Genomic DNA, 5,885 nt, shown 5'->3' with positions numbered 1-5,885 from the left:
CCCCCCCCCCCCCCCAGTTTTTGTCAAATGTCCACGTTTTGAGACCCCCTGAATCCGAAACACGGGATTTCCAAAATTCTCTCTGTATGCCTGTATGTCTGTATGTTTATATTTATGTACGTATATATGTTTGTATGTATGTATGTATGTATGTATGCATGTATGTATGTATGTCTGGCTGTCTGTCTGTGAGCACGATGAGATGTGAAAAAATTATTCAATTAGACTGGCCACTTTTTCTCAAGGTTCAAACATTTTCTGTGCTGGTATTCATAGTATTCAAAAATATGAACAATTTATCCTTATGACTTTTTTCACAACAAAAATTATTTACAAAATTCCAAAAAACACGCAAAAATGAACATTTTAAGCCAAATAACGCATAATATGATCAAAAGTCATGAGAAAAAAATGTTGCTTTTTCATTGCCCTACATTAAGATTGTGCATTTGAAAAAGATGTACAAATTTGTTATGAATCACTTTTTGATGGGATGCGTAGTTTTGGCTTTAGTTGTGAAAAACATAATTAACATTGAAAAAAATGTGCCCGCTTCGTGGGCACACTCTCATCACAACTTTCGTCTTTTAATTTCTTTTCCCTCCCGTGTGGGGTTTTTATTAAATTAAATTTTATTATGTTTTTAATTTCTGTACGGATATTCATAGTATTTAAAAGACGAACAATTTATCCTAATGGCTGCTGTAGTAGATCGCATATGTTACTTTTAAATCGTAAGTATAAAATTGGAAATTCGCAAATTCAGTTTTTGGAAAAATGGCAGGAGTTACATTAAAATGTTTAAGAACAAAAGTTTTTTCAAGAATGTGTATTTTTTTTAGCAATACAATGAAACTACGTGTGTTTTAATGTCGATGCATGTTATGAATTGTAATAATGTACATTTACGGAAATTATATACAATTTTAGGGACAAACTCGAATGCCAAGCACGATATACGTGAGGAGAATGTATTCGATAAAGCCGAAGGAGCTTTAACAAAAGAGAATTCCCAATCACCAAATTACTGTTCTCGATGCTTTAGCCTTTAGTTTTAAAAAATCTATGCACAAGTGTGGGGAATATACAAGGACAGAGCGCAGAGCGCAAGGTAAATACATTATGGAGCGCGAAGGGCGAGATAAATATATTAACGAGCGCGAAGCATGAGAACCAACAGTCACTAGGCATGCTCAAACTTTCGAACGAAGCGAGCCGCGTGCGATTAGAATGTGCCCGCGATGCGAGAAGATTTTTTTTTAGACAGGATCGTCATAGCCATTTTTGAAAAAAAACTACATTTTTATTTTTCCATGAGGAAGGGGGGGGGGGTTAAATTGTAGTTTTGGAAAAATAACACTGAAGTGGTAAGTGATTAGCATAAAGGAAGACTATATGTTAAACGTCTTGCATAAAATTCCCTAGAAACCTAAAAAATATCAAATATTATTTCTCTAATAGTGAAGGAGATATAGCTGTTGAAACTTATTTTTTATTAAGCAGTTTGATTGGAAAAGTTTTCATATTATTTTTCATAAAATTACATCGTTTTTATACATCGCAGTTGAAAGTCGTCACAAAATAAGTATAATAAGAATGAATTTTCTAAAAATAAAATACAATGCTCTAGCTCTTATAGAACTGCAGTTATGGTCCCCCGAATGAGACCTTCTTTTATGGAACCTAAATAAACGTTAAATTTCTTTTAAAATTTATTGCTTTTCCTTTATTTTTGTATTCATTTAAGTACACTTGTTCACGACGAATGAAGCAGGAACTACCTAAACATTTCAAAAGAAACTTAACGTCTAAATAGTAAGAGCGTTGTATTTTTATTTTTTTATGTTTAGTTAATTTAGTTTGCTTTAACTTATGTTCTCATAAGTTTTGACTGTGATACACAAGAACTAAGGTATTTTAGGAAAACTAAAATGAAAATCTTTTTTAGTCAAATTGTTTAACAAAAAACGTGTTTAGTGTGCAGGAAATTTTGAATATTCTGAATTTTTAAAACTTTTTTCACGTTTGTTTAAACTTTTAAAAGTGATATCGTGATGGTAGGATATATTATACTATACCATACATAACATTCCCTTCCCCTCCAAATTGAAGAATTGTGGTTTTTATATTGCTACTATTGACAATTTTGATGTATTTTTAAATTCTGAATCTATTTAAACTAGATGTAATTCTAATGGCTTAAAATCTGACATTCATTCATTTCGATAACTTGAAAATCAAATGTATAGCATTTAAAATTTTTATGATTATGCATTTTCTTAGAATATTTCCAACCCCTGATTATTGCATTTTCAGATTGTTCAGCTAGAGTATACAATTACAATTTTTTATTAGAAAGGATACAAACATTGTTACAAATTCCATTTAAATAACAAATTTTATTCTTTGATGTATCACAGAAAATGTATGAGAAAAATGCTTTAGCGACCAGTAAATTGAGCTGATAAAATTAAAAATAAGAGTTTACAATATATATATTAACATGAATAAAATAGTTGAAACGGAAAATTCATTAAAAGCATCCTGAAAGTGATCATATTTATTTAATATTTCCAATTGCAATTCTATGTATTGCTAAATCTTCAAAGTAAACATTACATTTATTCTTCTTTGATGATTTCCCATAAATCGTAATAAATAATTGCAGAGAATGATAATAAAACCCGTGAAGATGATTTTATTTGTCATAAAAATGACTTCGTTTCCGAACATTGAACATCAATTGTGAGTTTGTTCGAAACATCTTTCATAATGTGTATAACCACTTCTTTTTCTCCAGAAACCTCAGGGCTATTGATGGCCTGTATAACAAAAGCTTAGTTGGCGATTTCCGGTGAAAACAAAGCGTGTGTCTTTTGAAATCCTTCGACTGAAAATTGTGTTTCCTTATGTATTTAAACATTTGGTTTGTCATCAGTGATCAGTTACACAGATGTTAAAATTATTATTGTATAGTCACTTCTCTCACAATTTTTTTCAAAATTTAAAATGAATTAATAACAAATTTAAATTGTATCCCCTTTTATATGACTACACTCAAATTTTTTATTATAGTCGGAAAAATACTTTTGTGCAATAAAATATAAATTATATGATTGAAGACAGCTTTACTGTCTTCGAAGAATGCAATTTTCAAACAAAAGAGATCTTGAGCGCAATTCTCAAATAGCTATGGACCAATAAGCAACGAGAGCAGGAAATTGTTCGTTAATCTTCATATATTTCTTCGCATGTAATTAAATTTAGTGAAGAAAATTAATTTTTTCATTTATACCCAGACTGGTAGAAATTCGAGCCAACAATTAATTCTGAGCATCTTTTTGTCTCGACATGCTCTGGCTACTGATTGGCATCGTGGGAAAAGGAGTACCTCCTGCAGATGTTTAAGAAAACAAAAAGGTGCTTTGTACTTGGTTATAGAATGAGATTTTTAATTTATTTTCTATTAATTATTTTGTATAAGTAATTAATATATTGTTGTTGTTTTTTTTTTTTGTAATTTTAATTGGATGTTATAAGATTAGCTAATTTTCAAGAATTGGGCGTTATTTTGTGATAAAAGAACTTGTAAATGTTGAAATTAAAATATTATAAGAAATAATAAATAGTAAATAAGAATGATCGAGTTTCAAACTTCTTCCTGTTACTCATTACAATTCTCATCTCATATGATTCATTATGCAATAAAATAGAAGAATAAGAAATCGAATGCAATGGGAGACAATTTCATAACTTTATCACCTCGTTCTTCTTCCTCATATGGGTATAAAAGAAATCTCATTACGTTGCTAAATATCGATTCTTTGATTTTCACCTGATCTGGAAAAAAATAATAATCGACGCCAATTAAACCAGCCCGTTTTTTAAATTCATGTTTAAATGAAAATATTACTATCTCTCTAAAAGAAATACAGCCAGTTAAATCAAATCATTCAAATGTAAAAGAATTAAAAATTGAAAAAGCATAATAAAAATTCGTAATTGTGTTGAACAAAAATTATTTATCTATGATTGTCTGCTTTATTATAATATGATTTCTTCTATTAATTTTTTTTCAAATTACTTTTGTTTACATACCAAAATTTACGAGGAAAAGTACTTGATTCTCAAATTTTTTGATAGTATAAATAAATTTTTTTCATAAACACTTTAACTTTTTAAAAAAGAGTTCGAGCCACTGATCACTGGTTAAGCAAAGTTAGCATGGTAATAACGTCAAAATATCGATGCAGAGCACACCTGCTCGAGTAAAGCGCGCACGGCAAACTGAAAGTATTGAAGTCGCTGTTGAGTGTTTTCGTATGCTATAGCAACCTATAGAGTCAGGAAAAAAACATTGTATAGAACTCCATAACATTTATTCAATGTTTTAATATTTTAATTTGAGATATAACTATTAATGTTATTATATTGAGTTAAAATAATTCTCTTGAAATTTAATTTTTAAAAATAATGATTACAGAATACTAGGAAATTACGTTAACTATTGCTTTTTGTTTTGTCGTTGTTTTTGGTTTGACCATAGTTATTATCATTATAATAACTAGAGTTATTATAACGACATAGAATATATATTAGAGTGGGCCTCAAAAACTTAAAGTGATTAGACTCATTGGTAGCACTGAAAATTTTTTCTATCGCATTAACGACATATTAAACATTTGATTTTGATTTTTCACCATTGGTCGAGTCAATTGAACAGTTTTAAATATTAATTTTTTTTTCAATCAAAAAATGCTTACGCTTCTTTGAGTAAAAGTTAGGAAAGTAAATAACTTTGTATTAATTTTTTAGAATTGTTTTTACTCTTTCTAAAAAAACTAAGGAACATTGTACATATTTTTAAGTTGTACAGAAACAAGGTTTCTAATTTCTTATGGATCCTGAAACATGAGCCATTTTTATAGAAGGTAAGTAAAAATTCGTTTACACAGGATCCGTTAGAAATAGACATTGGCCCTAATACAACAAGATTTCTGGTCGGATCCCGGCCGGGCTACCCCTGGCTGGGTTTCATGGACAGGAATCGGGCGGGAGCCGGTCGTGGCCGGAGTCTGGGGCTGGCCGGTTACTGTCCGGGTCAACCCTAGTTATATCCCATGGTCGGGAGCCGGCTGGGCACTGGTCAGGTTAATGTTTTTTGTAGAAATTACACATTTTTTAAGAGCCGTGATATTATCAAAGACGTAATTATGGATGCTAGATGAATTATTATTTGAAAATTATAATTTAAAGATTTGTTAGATCAGTGAAGCAAAAATGAGCTTTTTTAAATTCTTTAAAAAAAAAACATTAAATTTTTTCGAATAATTCAACATTTTAAATTAAAGTGTTAGCGATTCTACTAGGTGCAAAAACAGAAATGATACAATTTTTATAAATTTCTCTATATTCAGACAATGTTTAGCCTGTGCAATGTCAAATTTACCGCCATATATAGCGCCTGCTGTGTCTGTCGTCTGCATAGACACTCAGTAATTTTCAGTTTCGCCCCTGGAACGAGAATGCTTCTTGCACTCACGTCGCATCGTCTCTTCGAAGTTCGCAAATAAAATCGATACTCGTAGTTGAAATCAAGCTTATTTCAGTAATTAGTTTGAACTCCGCACTTAGTGCGCGAATAATTATTATTTTAAATTAAAATATAGTCCTGTGTATACAGTTTTTACTTTCTTCCTTCCTAATCTTAAATCACCACGTGGCTTCCAAATTGCTATTAGATTCTATCATCAGGGAATAGAATTCTACTCCAATTTTCTTGCCAGAATTGGTTCACTTGATCCCGGCCGGTATTGAAGTCGGGATCCGACCAGTTTACCGTGACGTTTTTAGTCGGATCCCGGCCGGATTCCCCGACCAGCGTC

At 30.8% G+C, this 5,885-nt stretch overlaps 1 protein-coding gene across 2 annotated transcripts in view; it reads right to left on the bottom strand.

Annotated features, from left to right (window-relative positions):
- LOC117182007 (cadherin-23) overlaps window positions 1-4,254 on the bottom strand; it is a 49,234-nt gene extending 44,980 nt beyond the window's left edge. For both annotated transcript variants that reach the window (XM_033375025.1, XM_033375026.1), the window contains exon 1: window positions 4,099-4,254. The gene's annotated coding sequence lies outside the window, so the exon portion shown is untranslated. The remainder of the gene's footprint in view (window positions 1-4,098) is intronic.
- Between the last annotated feature and the right edge of the window lie 1,631 nt (window positions 4,255-5,885).

Source organism: Belonocnema kinseyi, chromosome 10, assembly GCF_010883055.1.
Source record: "Belonocnema kinseyi isolate 2016_QV_RU_SX_M_011 chromosome 10, B_treatae_v1, whole genome shotgun sequence".
NCBI lineage: Eukaryota > Metazoa > Arthropoda > Insecta > Hymenoptera > Cynipidae > Belonocnema > Belonocnema kinseyi.
The sequence above is the reverse complement of the archived record's forward strand: the minus strand, read 5'-3'. Positions and strand labels throughout refer to the sequence as shown.